Source organism: Macaca thibetana, chromosome 1, assembly GCF_024542745.1.
Source record: "Macaca thibetana thibetana isolate TM-01 chromosome 1, ASM2454274v1, whole genome shotgun sequence".
In the NCBI taxonomy this organism is placed as follows: Eukaryota; Metazoa; Chordata; class Mammalia; order Primates; family Cercopithecidae; genus Macaca; species Macaca thibetana.
The window spans coordinates 134213194-134230042 of NC_065578.1; the positions used below are offsets into that span (position 1 = coordinate 134213194).

At 53.6% G+C, this 16849-nt stretch overlaps 4 pseudogenes; all 4 read right to left on the bottom strand.

Moving 5' to 3' along the window:
* Positions 1 to 7306: 7306 nt before the first annotated feature.
* Positions 7307 to 7425, bottom strand: LOC126945812 (uncharacterized; annotated as a pseudogene).
* Positions 7426 to 8748: 1323 nt separating this feature from the next.
* LOC126945479 (uncharacterized) lies at positions 8749 to 8867 on the bottom strand (annotated as a pseudogene).
* Positions 8868 to 11306: 2439 nt separating this feature from the next.
* Positions 11307 to 11425, bottom strand: LOC126944902 (uncharacterized; annotated as a pseudogene).
* A 2486-nt stretch (positions 11426 to 13911) lies between these two features.
* LOC126945634 (uncharacterized) lies at positions 13912 to 14030 on the bottom strand (annotated as a pseudogene).
* Between the last annotated feature and the right edge of the window lie 2819 nt (positions 14031 to 16849).

Below are 16849 nucleotides of genomic sequence, written 5' to 3' on the forward strand. Positions count from 1 at the left end.
AAGCCCACCCAACCATTCCCACCAGCTTCCAGTGGGCACCGCCAGAACAGGGACACTGGGCTCATATCGGGAACCCTGAGCCGCTCACCCGAATACTTCCCCCAGCTCCAGAGCTCCAGACCTTCTACCACGTCAGGACCGCTCAGGACAGGGAGTGCTCCCAGGCGTCAGGGCCCAGGGCCCATGTTCTTGGGACCCAGTCCGGTCCTCCGTACTGTCACTTAGGTATTCTTTTGGATCCATGGTTGCTCAGGAGCTCCTGCGTGGTCTCTTCTTGCCCCACCCAGCCAGAGCCATCAGGTCCTGTGTCGTGTGGCCTTTTTCTCATAACGATGCCACCATGGTCGCTCTTCCCCAAGAAGACCTGGCCGGTGGGCAAGAGGGTTTGGTGGGTTAGGGGTTGGGGTATGGCCCCGCTTGGCCCCGGGCTGGCACTACAGCTGGAAAGCTGATCCCCAGCGAGAGGGGCTGAGAGAAACCTAGACACACCCCATCACCACCAGGAGCAAATCCACAGCCCCACACACAGACACACCCAGGCCCTCGTGCAGGAACCCACACACGTGCATGTGCACACACACAGACACATACACACTCCCACACACTCACAAACACACACACATGCACACACACACAAACGTCTTGAGGGAGAGCAAGGAACAGATGAATTGGAGATTGAAACTGAGGGAGGGAGAGAGACAGTGATCGAGAGAGACAGGGGAGGGAGAGAGGGAAAGAGACAGAGAGGCAGAGAAAGAGAGTGGGACAGGGAAAGAGAGAGACAGAGGGAAAGTGATAAGCAGCGTGAGGTTCAGGGGCAAACACAGAAGAGAGACGAAGAGGAAGCTAGAAAGCGAGATCGATAGAGCCTTAGAGAGGGAGCACCATGTTCTGTTAGCCAGGGCCCTTTTGAGCAGGCCGGGATAGGGTGGAGGGTGCTTGTTCTGGGCCAGAACAGTGTGGCCAGGCTGTCTATGCGAGAGGCGTAATAGAGTGCTGAGACAGGTTTTTTCTTGGATTAATTGCTTTCTTTCTTTCTTTTTTTTTTTTTGTTTCTTTTTTTTATTTATTTATTTTTTATTATTATTATACTTTAAGTTCTAGGGTACATGTGCATAACGTGCAGGTTTGTTACATATGTATATTTGTGCCATGTTGGTTTGCTGCACCCATCAACTCGTCAGCAACAATCAACTCGTCATTTACATCAGGTATAACTCCCAATGCAATCCCTCCCCCCTCCCCCCTCCCATGATAGGCCCCGGTGTGTGATGTCCCCCTTCCCAAGTCCAAGTGATCTCATTGTTCAGTTCCCACCTATGAGTGAGAACATGCGGTGTTTGGTTTTCTGTTCTTGTGATAGTTTGCTAAGAATGATGGTTTCCAGCTGCATCCATGTCCCTACAAAGGACACAAACTCATCCTTTTTTATGGCTGCTTTCTTTGGAGGTGGGTTTCGTGGGTTCCTTCCGTTGTTGGCACCTCCTAGTGCTCTTGGCACAATGTGGAGGGCCCCTTGATTTCCAGAGTACCCCTGCCCGATTGGCAGGAGCTGTGGCATAGGGCATGCCAATGGGGCCCAAGGCCTGGGTCTCTGGCGAGTCCTCGGGATTTTAGTTTTAACGAGGTTGGTGGCAATGGGAATTCGGTGCACAGGGACTGTTCTCCTGGTGACTGACGTAGCATTGTCCTTCCCCCAGATAAAGCAGGCCTTGCATTCTGGAACAGAGGTCTTGGCTGGCATGTGTGGCACCCTCTGCCCCTGCCGGCCCCTTTAACTGGTTAGGATGGTTGCAGCAGGTCCGATGAGTGGATTGAATCACCTGCGCATTCTGGGAGTGGGAAGGCACTATGAACAGCAGAGAACCCATGCCTTTGCCTTTGGGATCCAGCTCACTGCCCTCCCAGGCTGGAGCCGGGCTCCTGGCAGAGCGGCAGCGAGACAGAAGAGGTGGGCTCCTGTAGCTCGGTGGTGCTTTGGTGACGGACCCCCAGGAGGAGGTACCAGGCTGTGGCGGGTGTGTAGGCGGGCGATAAAGGGAAAGCAGAGTCAGGGGAAGTTGGGAAGCATGTCAACAGTAGGGGGAAGGGAAGGAGAAGGGAAGCCACAAAACCCTACAGCAGACCAGGCACGATGGATCACACCTGTAATCCCAGCACTTTGGGATGACGAGGTAGGTGGATCACGAGGTCAGGAGATCCAGACCAGCATGGCTAACATGGTGAAACCCCGTCTCTACTAAAACTACAATACATGACCTAGGCGTGGTGGTGAACGCCTGTAGTCCCAGCTACTCAGGAAACGGAGGCAGGAGAATGGTGAGGACCCAGGAGTCAGAGCTTGCAGTGACCGAGATCATGCCACTGCACTCCAACCTGGGTGACAGAGCGAGACACTGTCTGGAAGAAAAAGAAAGGAAGAAAGAAAGAAAAAAAGAAAGAAAGAAGGAAAGAAGAAAGGAAGGAAGGAAGGAAGAAGGAAGGAAGGAAGGAAGGAAGGAAGGAAGGAAGGAAGGAAGGAAGGAAGGAAGGAAGGAAAGAAAGAAAGAAGAAAGAAAGAAAGAAAGAAAGAAAGAAAGAAAGAAAGAAAGAAAGAAAGAAAGAAAGAAAGAAAGAAAGAAAGAAAGAAAGAGAAAGAAAGAAAGAAAGAGAAAGAAAGAAAGGAATGAGGAAAGAAAGAAAGAAGAAAGAAAGAAACAAAGAAAGGAAGAAAAAGAGAGAAAGAAGAAAGAAAGAAGAAACGAAAGAAAGATAGAGAAAGAAAGAAAAGAAAGAAAGCAGGAAAGAAAGAGGAAAGAAAGAAGGAAAGAAAGATAGAGAGAAGGAAAGAAAAGAAAGAAAAAACAAGGAGAGAGAGAGAGAAGGAAAGAAAGGAAGATAGAAAGGTAAGAAAGACAAGAAAGAAAGCAAAAACCCTGCAGCACTCGGTATTCCCACACGGTCTCCCAACCAAGTACTAACCAGGCGTGACCCTGCTTAGCTTGTGAGATCAGATGAGATTGGGCGTGTTCAGGGTGGTATGGCAATAGACGTGGGCAGAGGCACCTGGGTGCCCCAGGAGCCTGGCACAGCCATGCCCGCCTGCTTAAAGCCAGGCTCGGATCGGGACCCCCGGGCCCATCGCTCTCAGCCTTAAACCACTCCCGAGCTGCCGAGCTTCCACCACGTCTGGCCCACTCAGAATAATGAGTGCTCCGAGGCATCAGGGGCCAGGGCCCACAATCCTGGAACACTGTCTGTTCCTCCACCATGTCGCAGAGGTATTCTTTTGGATCACTGGCAGCTCAGGAGCTCCTGCGAGGCCCCTTCTTGCTCCACCCACCCAGAGCCACCTGAGCTGGCCAAGGGCAAACATCTGGACAACACTTGCCTGGCCCTTCTCTCACAACGACCCGAACACAGTACCTTGGCCGGACCAAGACCCGGCCAGTGGGCAAGTGGGCGTGGGGGGTCGGGGGTTGGGAGATGTCCCTGCTTTGCCCAGAGCTGGCACTAGAGCCAGCAGCCTGATCCCCACTGAGAGGGGCTCAGAGAAACCCAGACACATCCCACCACCACCAGGAGCAAATCCACAGCCCCACAGACAGACACACCCGGGTGTTCGTGCTCTGGAACCCACACACTCGCGTGCGCACACACAGAAACACACACACACACATACACGCACATGCACGCCCACACAAACAGCTTGAAGGAGAGCAAGGAACAGATGGCTGGAGAGATTGAAACCGAGGGAGGGAGAGAGACAGCGATCAAGAGACACAGGGTAGGGGGAGAGGGAAAGAGACAGACAGAGAGGCAGAGAAAGAGAGAGAGACAGAGAGACAGAGGGAAGGCGACAGAAGCAGCGCGAGGTGCAGGGGCAAACCCAGAAGAGAGTGGGGCAGGGAACTAGAGAGCGAGAGTGATAGAGCCTTGGAGAGGGAGCGCCCCACTCCAGTAGGCAGGGCCATTTTGAGCAGGCTGGGATAGGGTGGAGAGGGCATGGGCTGTGCCAGAACAGGGTGACCAGACCGTCCATGCAAGAAGAGCAATGGAGCATGGGAGATGGGTTTTGTCTTGGATTAATTGCTTGCTTTGGAGCTGGGTTTCATAGGCTCCTTCCTTTTTTGGAACCTCCGTGTGCTCTTGGTGCAGTGCACTGATTCCCTTGATTTGCAGAGGGTGCCCACCTGATTGGCGTGAGCCGTGGCACCTGGCGTGCCCACGGGGCCCAAGGCCTGGGTCTCTGGCATGTCCTTGGGACTGGAGTTACATGAAGTTGGTGGCAATGTGAATCTGGGTGTACAGGGACTGTTTTCCTGGTGACTGGCATGGCAATGTCCTTTCCCCTGATAAAGCAGCCCCTGCAATGTGGAGCAGAGGTCGTGGTTGGTGTGTGTGGCACCCGATGCCCCTGCCTGTCCCTTCCCCCGGTTTCTAAGGTTCTGGAGGTGCCTGATGAGTGGATTGAATCGCCTGAGCGTTCCAGAAGGCGATAGGCATCGTGAATGGTAGTATACCCATGCCTGCACCTTTGGGGTCTGACCCTGCCTTCCAGGGCTGGAGACGAGCTCCCGGCTGGGTGGTGGCGAGGCTCAAGTGGTGGGATGCTGCTGCCCAGTGGTGCTTGGGTGGCGGACCTCCAGGAGGAGGTCCCCAGCTGTGGCGGTGTTGTAGGTGGGCGATAAAGGGAGAATAGAATCAGGGGAGGTTGGGAACTATGGCGACAGTAGGGGCAAGGGAGGGAGGGAGAAGCCACAAAAGCCTAGAGCAGGCCGGCCGAGGTGGATCACACCTATAATGCCAGGACTTCGGGAAGCTGAGGCAGCCCAGCCATGTCTGTCAGCTTCCAGCTGGCTCCAACAGCCTGGAATTGCTGGGCTTGGATCGGGACCTCCAAGCCACTCGCCCGTGGCCTTCCCTTGGCTCCTGAGCTGCCAAGCTTCCACCACATTGGGCCCGCTCAGAACAGGGAGTGCTCCAAGGCATCAGGGCCAATGGCCCACCATCCTTGGACCCTGTCCAGGTCTCTGCCCTGTCACGGAGGTATTCTTTTGGATCCCTGGCTCCTCTGGAGCACCTGCGAGTCCCCTTCTTGCCCCACAGACCCAGAGCCATCAGGGCTAGCCAAGATCGAACAGCCAGCCCAGTCACACATGGTCTTTTTCTCACAATGTCCCCATCATGATCGCTTGTCCCGACCAAGAGCCGGCAGGGGGCAAGAAGGTGTGGAGTGTTGGGTGTTGGGGGATGGCCCTGCTTTGCCCTGGGCAGGCACTAGAACCAGCAGCCTGATCCCCAGCGAGAGGGGCTGAGAGAAACCCAGAAACACCCCACCACCACCAGGAGCAAATCCATAGCCCCACACACTGACACACCGGGGCGCTCTCGCATTGGAACCCACACACGGGCACGTGCAGACACACAGACACACACATACATATGCATGCACATGCAAACGGCTTGAAGGAGAGCAAGGAAGAGATGGAAGGAGAGATTGAATCCGAGGGATGGAGAGAGACAGCGGTCGAGAGAGACAGGGGAGGGGGAGAGGGAAAGAGACAGACAGAGAGGCAGAGAAAGAGAGAGGGACAGAGAAAGAGAGTGAGACAGAGAGACAGAGGGAAGGCAACAGAAGGAGAGTGAGGTGCAGGGGCAAACCCAATAGAGAGGGGGAGGGAGCTAGAGAGCCAGAGTGATAGAGACTTGGAGAGAGAGCGCCCTGTTCCAGTAGGCAGGGCCCTTTTGAGCAGGCTGGGATAGGGTGGAGGGGGCATGCACTGGGCCAGAACAGGGTGACCAGGCCATCCATGCAAGAGGAGCAATGGACCGCTGAGATGGGTTTTGTCATGGGTTAATTGCTTGCTTTGGAGGTGGGTTTTGTAGGCTCCTTCCTTTGTTGGCACCTCCCTGTGCTCCTGGTGCGGTGCATTGGGCTCCTGGATTTGCAGAGTGTCCCCATCCATTTGGCAGAGGCCATGGCAGCAGGCGTGCCTACGGGACACGAGGTCTGGGTCTCTGGCATGTCCTTGGGACTGGAGTTTACACAAAGTTGGTGGCAATGGGATCCAGGTGCACAAGGACTGTTTTCTTGGTGGCTGACAAAGCAATGTCCTTCCCCTGGATAAAGCGGCCCCTGCGTTCTGCAGTGGAAGTCTTCGCTGGCCTATGTGGCACCCGCTGCCCCTACTCGCCCATTCCCCCAGTTCGGAAGGTTGTGGCAGTGCCCAATGACTGCATTGAATTGCCTGGGCATTCCGGGAGCAGGAAGGTAGTGCAAATGGCAGGGAACCCATGCCTGCGCTTTCTGGTCCTGCCCCATTCCCTCCAGGGATGGACCCAGGCTCCTGGTATGGCAGCAGTGAGGCAAAAGCAGTGGGAGGCTACTGCCCAGTTATGCTTTCGTGGCGGACCCCCAAGTGGATGTTCCCAGCTGCGGCAGGGATGTAGGTGGGCAATAAAGTGGGAGCAGAGTTGGGGAGGTTGGGCAGCATGGCGACAGTAGGTAGAAGGGAGGGATGGGGGAAGCCACAAAAGCCTACAGCAGCCCAGGCGTGATGGATCACGCCCGTAACCACAGCATGTTGGGATTCCGAGGAGTGTGGATCACGAGGTCAGGAGATCCAGACCAGCCTGGCTAACATGGAGAAACTCCATCTCTACTTAAACTACAAAACATGAGCCCAGCGTGGGGGTGGGTGAATATAGTCCCCGCTGCTTGGGAGGCTGAGGCAGGAGAATGGCGTGAGCCTAGGAGGCAGAGCTTGCAGTGAGCCCAGATCGCACCACTGCAATCCACCATGGGTGATAGAGCGAGACTCTGTCTGGAAGAAAAAGAAAGAAAGGAAGAAAGGAAGAAAGGAAGAAAGGAAGAAAGAAAGAAAGAAAGAAAGAAGGAAGGAAGGAAGGAAGGAAGGAAGGAAGGAAGGAAGGAAGGAAGGAAGGAAGGAAGGAAGGAAGGAAGAAAGAAGGAAGGAAGGAAGGAAGGAGACAGAGATAGAGAGAAAGAGAGAAGGAAAGAAAGAGAGAAAGAAAAGAAAGAAAGAAGGAAAGAAAGGAAGTAAGAGAGAGAGAGAAGGAAAGAGAGAGGAAAGAAAGAGAGAATAGAAAGAAAGAAGGAAAGAAAGAAGAAAGTAAGAAAGAGAGAAAGAAAAGAAAGAGGGACAGAAAGAAAGAAAGAGAGAAACAAAGAAAGGAAAGAAAGGAGAATGAAAGAAATAAAGAAGTAAAGAAAGAAAGAGAGAAAGCAAAGAAAGAAAAAAGAGAGAGCGAGAAGGAAAGAAAGAAGGTAGAAAATAAAGACAGACATGAAAGAAAGCAAAAAAGCCTACAGCAGCTGGTATTCCCAGACAGTCTCCCATTCAAATACTAACCAGGCCCAACCCTGATTAGCTTCCAAGATCAGATGAGAACTCGTACGTTCAGGGTGGTATGGCTGTAGACACCAGCATAGGCGCCTGGTTGCCACAAGAGCCTGGCCCAGCCATGCCCGCAGGCTTCCAGCCGGCACTGCCAGCCTGGGGCCTCTAGGTTCTTATTGGGGCCCCCGAGCCGCTTGCCCATGGCCTTCCCTCGTCTCCTGAGCTCCTGAGCTTCCACCACGTCTGGCCCACTCGGAACAGGGAGTGCTCCGAGGCCTCAGGGCCCACGATCCTGGGACCCCATCCAGTCCTCCACCCTGTTGCGGAGGTATTCTTTTGGATCCCTGGGGACTCAGGAGCTCCTGCGAGGCCCCCTGTTGCCCCACCCAGCCAGAGCTGTCAGGGCTGGCCAAGGGCAAACAGGTGGCCCAGTGGCACGTGGCCTTTTTCTCACAATGCCAACACCCAGACCTACACTTTTGGGGTCCGGTCCCCTGACCTCCCAGGCTGAAGCCAGGCTCCTGGCAGGGCGGTGGCTAGGTGGAAGCCGTGGAATGCTCCTGCTCGGTGGTGCTTTTGTGGAGCACCTCCAGAAGGAGTTCCCCAGATCCATCGGGGGTGTAGAGGCACGATAAAGGGGGAGCAGAGTCAGGGGAGGTTGGGAAGCATGACGATAGTACGGGGAAGGGAGGGAGGTGGGAAGCCACAAAAGCCTACTGCAGGCCGAGTGTGGTGGATCACGAATGTAATCCCAGCACTTTGGGAAGCCAAAGCATGTGGATCACGAGGTCAGGAGATCCAGACCAGCCTCGCTTACATGGTGAACCCTTGTCTCTATTAAAACTAAAAAACATGAGCCGGGCATTGTGTCAGGCCCGTGTAGTCCCAGCTGCTCTGGAGGCTGCGGCAGGAGCATGGCATGAACCCGGGAGGCAGAGCTAGCAGTGAGCTGAGATCCTGCCACTATACTCCAGCCTGGTTGACAGAGTGAGACTCCGTTTGGAAGAAAAAGGAGGAAGGAAGGAGGGAAGCAAGGAAGGAAGGAAGGAAGGAAGGAAGGAAGGAAGGAAGGAAGGAGGGAGGGAGGGAGGAGGGAGGGAGGGAGGGAGGGAGGGAGGGAAGGAAGAAAGAAAAAGAAAGAAAGAAAAAAAAGAAAGAAAAAGAAAGAAAGAAAGAAAAAGAGAAGAAAAGAAAGAAAGAAAGAAAGAAAGAAAGAAAGAAAGAAAGAAATGAGAGAAAAAAGAAAGAAAGGAAAGAGAGAAAAAAGAAAGAAGGAAAGAATGGGGAAAGAAAGAAAGAAGGAAAGAAAGAAGGAAACAGAGAAAGAAAGAAAGAAAGCAAAAAAAAGAAGAGAGAGAGAAGGGAAGAAAGGAAGATAGAAAACAGACAAGAAAGAAAGCAAAAAAGTCTACAGCACCCTGTATTCCCAGGCAGTCTCCCATCCAAGTACTGACCAGGCCCGATCCTGCTTTACTTTGGAGATCAGATGAGATCGGTCATGTTCAGGGTGGTATGGCCATAGACATGGGCAGAGGTGCCTGGGTGCCCCAACAGCCTGGTTCAGCCATGCCCGCAGGCTTCCAGATGGCACCACCAGGCCCGGGCGCCGGGCTTGGATCGGGACCCCTGGGCCTCTAGCCCTCAGCCTTATCCTGCTCCCGAGCTGCTGAGCTTCTACCACTTCTGGCCGGCTCGGATCATGGAGTGCTGGGAGGCATCAAGGCCCAGGGCCCACGAGGCATCAGGGCCCAGGACTCCGTCTGGTCCTCCGACCTGTCATGGAGGTATTCTTTTGGATCACTGGCCGCTTAGGATCTCCTGCGAGGCCCTCTCTTGCTTCAGCCACCCAGAGCCATCTGAGCTGGCCAAGGGCGAACATACGCACCAGCTGCGCCTGGCCCTTTTCTCACAACAGCCCCACCATGGTGGCTTGTCCCGACCAAGACCAGGCCAGTTGGCAAGACGGCATGGGGGATTGGGGGTTGGGAGATGGCCCTGCTTTGCCCGGAGCTGCCACTATGGCTGACAGCCTGATCCCCAGCGAGAGGGGCTGAGAGAAACCCAGACACACCCCACCACCACCAGGAGCAAATCCACAGCACCACACACAGACACACCAGGGTGCTCACGTGCGGATATCCACACACGTGTGCGTGTACACACACAGAAATACACACACACACATACACACCCATGCACACCCACATAAATGGCTTGAAGGAGAGCAAGGAACAGATGGATGGCAAGATTGAAACCGAGGGAGGGAGAGAGACAGCAATTGAGAGAGACTGGGGAGGGGGAGATGGGAAATGGAAAGAGACAGACAAAGAGGCCGAGAAAGAGATAGACAGAGGGACAGAGGGAAGGCGACAGAAGTAGCATAAGGTGCAGGGGCAAACCCAGAAGACAGAGGTGGAGGGAACTAGAGAGCAAGAGAGATAGAGCCTTGGAGAGGGAGTGCCCTACTCCAGTAGGCAGGGCCCTTTTGAGCAGTCCAGGATACGGTGGAGGGGGCTTGGTCTGGGCCAGAACAGGGTGGCCAGGCCATCCATGTGAGACGAGCAACGGACCGCAGAGACGGGTTTGTCTTGGATTAATTGCTTGGTTTACAGGTGAGTTTCGTAGGCTCCTTCCTCTTTTGGAACCCCCATGTGCTCTTGGTGCGGTGTGTTGGACTCCTTGATTTGCAGTGTGCCCGCCCTTTTGGTGGATCCGTGGCACCGGGCATGTGCACGGGGCCTGAGGCCTGGGTCTCTAGTGAGTCCTCGGGACTTTAGCTTACACGAAGTTGGTGGAAATGGGAATCCGGGTGAACAGGGACTGCTTTCCTGGTGGCTGGTGTAGCAGCATCCTTCCCCCAGTTAAAGCAGGCCCTGCATTCTGGAGCTGAGGTCTTCGCTAGGGTGTATGGCACTTGCTGCCCCTGCCCGCCCCTTCACCCCGTTTGGAAGATTGCGGTAGTGCCCGAGGAGTGGATTTAATCACCTAGGGTATTTGAGGAGTGGGAAGGAACTGCGAACGGCAGCGAACCCATGCCTGCGCCTTTGGTGTCTGGTCCCATGCCTTCCCGGGCTGTAGAATGGGTCCTGGCGGGGCGGCGGCAAGGTGGAAACAGTGGGGTGCTGCTGACCAGTGGTGCTTTTGTGGCGGAACCCAGCAGGAAATCCCTGGCTGCAGGGGGGATGTAGGCAGATGAAAAAGGGGGAGCAGAGTCCGGGGAGGTTGGGAAGCATGGCGACAGTATGGGGAAGGGAGGGAGGGGGAAGCCACAAAAGCCTACAGCAGGCCGGGTGCAGTGGATCAAGTCTGTAATGCCAGGAATTTGAGATACCGTGGTGGAAGGATCACGAGTTCAGGAGATCTAGACCAGCCTGGCTAATACGGTAAAACCTTGTCTCTATTAAAACTACAAAACATGAGCCAGGCGTGGTGGCAGGCGCCTGTAGTCCCAGGTGCTTGGGAGGCTGAGGCAGGAGAATAGCGTGAACCCGGTAGGACGAGCTTTTAGTGAGCTGAGATCATGCCACTACACTCCAGCCTGGGTGGCAGAGCGAGACTCCGTCTGGAAGAAAAAGAAATAAAGAAAGAGAGAAAGAGAAGAAAGAAAGAGAGAAAGAGAGAAAGAAAGGAAGAAAGAAAGGAAGAAAGGAAGGAAGGAAGGAAGGAAGGAAGGAAGGAAGGAAGGAAGGAAGGAAGGAAGGAAGGAAGGAAGAAAGAAAGAAAGAAAGAAAGAAAGAAAGAAAGAAAGAAAGAAAGAAAGAAAGAAAGAAAGAAAGAAAGAAAGAGGAAGGAAGGAAGGAAGAGAGAGAGAGAATGAATGAAAGAAAGACACAAAGAAAGAAAAAACAAAAGAAAAGAAAGAAAGAAGAGAAAGAGAGAAAGAAAGAAAAGAAAGAAAGAAGAGAGAGAGAGAAGGGAAGAAAGGAAGGTAGAAAAGAAAGAAAGACAAGAAAGAAACCCAAAAATCTACAGCACCTGGTATTCCCAGACGGTCTCCCATGCAAGTACTAACCAGCCCAGACCCTGCTTAGCTTCCAAGAACAGATGAGATCGAGCACATTCAGGGTGGTATGGCCATAGACACCAGCAGAGGCACCTGGCTGTCCCAAGAGCCTGGTCCGCCCATGCCCACAGGCTTCCAGCTGGCACCACCAGCCCAGGGACACCAGGCTCGTATCAGGACTCCTGAGCCACTCACCCGTGGCCTTCCACCAGCTCCGGAGCTCCCAACCTTCCACCACGTCTGGACCACTCGTAATATGGAGCACTCTGAGGCGTCAGGGCCCAGGGGCCATGATCCTGGGACACCCTCCAGTACTCCACCCTGTCGCTTAGGTATTCATTTGGATCCGTGGTCGCTCAGGAGCTCCTGCATGGCCCCCTCTTGCCCCACCCAGCCAGAGTCATCAGAGCTGGACAAGGGCGAACAGCCAGTCCAGCCGTGTATGGCCTTTTTCTCACAACGCCCACACAACGGTCACTTGTGAAGACCAAGACCTGTCGGGTGGGCAAGAGGGAGTGGGGGGTTGGGGGTTGGGATATGGCCCTGCTTTGCCCCAGGCTGGCACTAGAGGTGGTAGCCTGATCTCCAGCAAGAAGGGCTGAGAGAAACTCAAACACACCCCACCACTACCAGGAGCAAATCCACAGCCCAACACACAGACACACCTGGGCGTTCGTGCACAGGAACATGCACACGTGCGTGCACACAAACAGACACACACATACACACACAGGCACACACACACATGCATGCACACACAAACAGCTTTAAGGAGATCAAGGAATAGATGGATGGAGAGATTGAAACCGAGGGAGGGAGAGATACAACGATCGAGAGAGACAGGGGAGTTGGAGCGGGAAAGAGACAGACAGACAGGCGGAGAAAGAGAGAGGGACAGACAAAGAGAGAGAGGCAGAGAGACAGAGGGAAGACGACAGAAGTATCGTGAGGTGCAGGGGCAAACTCAGAAGAGAGAGGCGCAGGGAGCTAGAGAGCGAGATCGATAGAGCCTTTCAGAGGGAGCGCCCTGCTCCGATAGGCAGTGTCCTTTTGAGCAGGACGGGATAGTTTGGAGGGGGCTTGGACTGGGCCAGAACAGCGTGGCCAGGCTGTCCATGCAAGAGGAGCAAGGGAGCGCTGAGACGGGTTTTGTCCTGTATTGACTGCTTGCTTTGGAGGTGGGTTGCATAGGCTCCTTCCTTTTTTGGCACCTCATAATGCTCTTCATGCCATGTGGTGGTCACCTTGATTTGCAGAGTGCACCTGCCCGACTGGCACGAGTCGTGGAACTGGGCGTTCCCACAGGGCCTGAGGCCTGGGTGTCTGTCATGTCCTCGGGACTGGAGTTTACACGAAGTTGGTGACAGTGGGAATCCGGGTTCACAAGGACTGTTTTCCTGGTGGCTGAGGAAGCAAAGTCCTTCCCCCAGAGAAAGCAGCTCTGCAATCTGGAGCAGACATCTTGGCTAGCGTGTGTCGCACATTCTGCCCCTGCCTGCCCCTTCCCTCAGATTGGAAGGCAGTGAACGATGAGTGGATTGAATCTCCTGGGCGTTCCAGGAGTGGGAAGACACTGCGAAAGACAGGGATCCTGTGCATGCACCTTTGGGGTCCGGCTCCCTACCCTCTATGGCTGGAGCCGGGCTCCTGGTGGGTTGGTGGTGAGGCGGAAGCGGTGGGATGCTGCTCCCCAGTGGTACTTTGGTGGCAGACCCCCAGGAGGGGGTTCCAGGCTGCAGCAGGGGTGTAGGCAGGTGATAAAGCAGATGCAGAGTCAGGGGAGGTTGGGAAGCATGGCGACAGTAGGGGGAAAGGAGGGAGCGGGGAAGCCACAAAGGTGTACAGTATGCGGTGGTGGATCACGCCTGTAATCCCAGCACTTTGGGAGGCTGAGGCAGGTGGATCTCGTGGTGAGGAGATCCAGACCAGCCTGGATAACACGGTGAAACCCCATCTCTACTAAAACTACAAAACATGAGCTGGGCGTGTTGGCGGTTGCCTTTAGTCCCAGGTGCTCGGGAGGCTGAGACAGGAGAATGGCATGAACCCGGGAGGCCGAGCTTGCTATGAGCTGAGATCACGCCATTGCACTCCAGCGTGTGTGACAGAGTGAGATTCCATCTGGAAGAAAAAGAAAAGAAAAGAAAAGAAAAGAAAAGAAAAGAAAAGAAAGAAAGAAAGAAAAAGAAAGAAAGAAAGAAAGAAAGAAAGAAAGAAAGAAAGAAAGAAAGAAAGAAAGAAAGAAAGAGAGAGACAGAGAGAGAAAGAAAGAGAGAGAGAGAGAAAGAGAGAAAGAGTGGGGGAGAAAGGGAGAAAGGGAGAAAGAGAGAAAGAGAGAGAGAGAGAAGAGAGAGAAAGAAAGAAAGAAAGAAAGAAAGAAAGAAAGAAAGAAAGAAAGAAAGAAAGAGAGAGAGGAAGGAAAGAGAAACAGAAAGAAAGAAAGAAAGAAAAAAGAGAGAAAGAAAGGAAAGAAAGAAAGAAAGAAAGAAAGAGAGAGAGAGAAAGAAAGAAAGAAAAGAAAGAAAGAAGAAAAGAAAGGAAGGAAGAAAAGAAAGAAAACAATAATGACTACAGCACCTGGTATTCCCAGGTGGTCTCCCATCCAAATACTAACCAAGTCCTACCCTGCTTAGTTTCTGAGATCAGACGAGATTGGGCGTGTTCAAGCTGGTATGGCCATAGACGCTGGCAGAGGCGCCTGGCTGCCAGAAGAGCCTGGCCCAGCCATGCCCACAGGATTCCAGCCAGCATCGCCTGCCCGGGGTCACCTGGCTCATGACGGGACCCCCAAGCCGCTCGCCTATTGCCTTACGCAGCTCCCAAGCTGCCGAACTTCCTCTACATAGGGCCCGCTGGGAACAGGAAGTGCTCCAAGGCGTCAGGACCCAGGGCCCACCATCCTGGGAATCCGTCTGGTCCTCCACCCTTTCGAGGAAGTAGTCTTTTGGATTTCTGGCAGCTCAGGAACTCCTGCAGGGCCCCCTCTTGCCCCACCCAGCCAGAGCCATCAGAGCTGGCCAAGGGCGAAGAGGCAGCCCAGCAGTATGTGGCCTTTTTTCTCACAACGCCAACACCTGGGCCTGGGCCTGTGCCTTTGGGGTCCGGCCCCCTGCCCTCCCAAGCTGGATCCAGGCTCCTGGTGGGGTGGTGGCTAGATGGAAGCGGTGAAATGCTGCTGCCCGGTGGCGCTTTGGTGGCGCATCCATACAAGGAGCTCCCTGACTGCGCTGGGGGTGTAGGGGCATGATAAAAGTGGAGCAGAGTCAGGGGAGGTCGAGAAGCATGAAGACAGCAGGGGGAAGGGAGGGAGAGGGGAATCCACAAAAGCCTACAGCAGGCTGGGCGCGGTGGATCATGCCTGCAATCCAGCACTTTGTGTGGCTGAGGCATGTGGATCACCTAGTCAGGAGATCCAGACCACCCTTGCTAACATGCTGAAACAACATCTCTACTAAAACTACAAAATATGAGCTGGGCGTGGTGGCCATGCCTGTAATCCCACCTGCTCAAGATGCTTAGGCAGGAGAATGGTGTGAACCCAGGAGAAGGAGCTTTTAGTGAGCCAAGATTGCACCACTGCACTTTAGCCTGGGTGACAGAGCAAGACTCCATCTGGAAGAAAAAGGAAGACACAAAGAAACACAGAAAGAAAGGAAGAAAAAAGAAAGAAAGGAAGAAAGAAAGAAAGAAAGAGAGAGAGAAAAGAAAGTGAGGTGGAAAGAAAGAAGAAAGAAAGAAAGAGAGAAAGAAGGAAAAGAAGTAAAGAAAGAACGATAGAAAGAAAGAAAACAAAGAAAGAAGAAAAGAAGGAAAGAAAGAAAAGAAAGAAGGAAAGAAAGAAAGAGAGAAAGAAAGAAAAGAAAGAAGGAAAGAAAGAGAGAAAGAAAAGAAAGAAAGAAGGACAGAAACAGAAAGAAAGAAAGAATGAAAGAAAACAAAAGAAGAAAGGGAAAAAGGAAAGAAAAAAGAAAGAAAGAAGGAAAGAAAGAGAGAGAAATAGTGAAAGAAAAGAAAGAAAGAAGGAAAGAAAGAAGAGAAAGAGAGAAAGAAAACAAGGAAAGAAAGAGAGAGAGAAAGGAAGAAAGAAAAAAAGAAAGAAGGAAAGAAAGAAAGGAAAGAAAGTAACAAGGAAAGAAAGAAAGCAAAAAAGAAGAGAGAGGAAGAGAAGGGAGGAAAGGAAGGTGGAAAAGAAAGACAAGGAAGAAAGCAAAAAAGCCTACAGCACCCGGTATTCACAGGTGGTCTCCCATCCAAGAATTAACCAGGCCAGCTTCTGAGATCAGACAAGATCGGGTACGTTCAGGGTGGTATGGCCGTACACGCTGGCAGAGGCGCCTTGCTGCCCCAAGAGCCCAGCCCAGCTATGTCCGCTGGCTTCCACCTGGCACCGCCAGCCCAGGACCGCTGGGCTCAAATGAGGATCTCTGAGCCACTCGCTTGAGGCCTTTCCCCGGCTCCCGAGATTCCAAGGTTCCACCATGTCGGGCCTGCTCATAACATGGAGCACTCTGAGGCGTCAGGGCCCAGGGCCCACAATCCTGGGACATAGCCTGATCCTCTGCCCTGTCGCAGAGGTATACTTATGGATCTGTGGCAGCTCAAGAGCTCCTGCGAGGCCCCCTCTTGTCCCACCCAGCCAGAGCCGTCAGGGCTGGCCAAGGGTGAAGAGGCGGCCTAGCAGCATGTGGCATTTTTCTCACAATGCCAACACCAGTGACTGCATCTTTAGGGTCCAGCCCCCTGCCCTGCCAGTCTGGAGCCAGGCACCTGGCGGGGCGATGGCTAGGCATTAGTCATGGAATGCTGCTGCCCAGTGGTGCTTTGGTGGCACACCCCCAGAAGGAGATCCCCAGATGCGGTGGGGGTGTAGGGGCATGATGATGGTGGAGGAAAGTCAGGGGAGGTTGGGAATCATGGCAACAGTAGGGGGAAGGGAGAGAGGAGGGAAGTCACAAAAGCCTGCACCAGATCGGGCGCAGTGGATCACGTCTGTAATCCCAGGACTTTGGGATTCTTTTGGATCCCTGTCCATTCAGAAACTCCTGAGAGGTCCCTTCTTGCCACACCCACCCAGAGCATCCCAGGGCTCATGATTCTGGGACCCCATCCGGTACTCCACCCTGTCTTTTGGTACCTGGCCGCTCAGGAGCGCTGTGATGGGTTTTCTCTTGGATTTATTGCTTGCTTTGGAGGTGGGTTTCGTAGGCTCATTCCTTTGTTGGCACCTCCCTGTGCTCTTGGAGTGGTGCGGTGGGCCCGTTGATTTGCAGAGTGCGCCAACCCGTTTGGTGGGAGCTGTGGCACCAGGTGTGCCCACGGGGTCTGAGGCCTGGGTCTCCGTCATGTCCTCAGGACTGGAGTTTACACGAAGTAGGTGAAAATGTGAATCTGGGTGCAAAGGGACTGTGTTCCTGGTGGCTGGCAAAGCAATGTCCTTCCAACGGATAAAGCAGCCCCTGCTTTCTGGAGCAGAAGTTTTGGCTGGTGTGTGTGGCACCCGCTG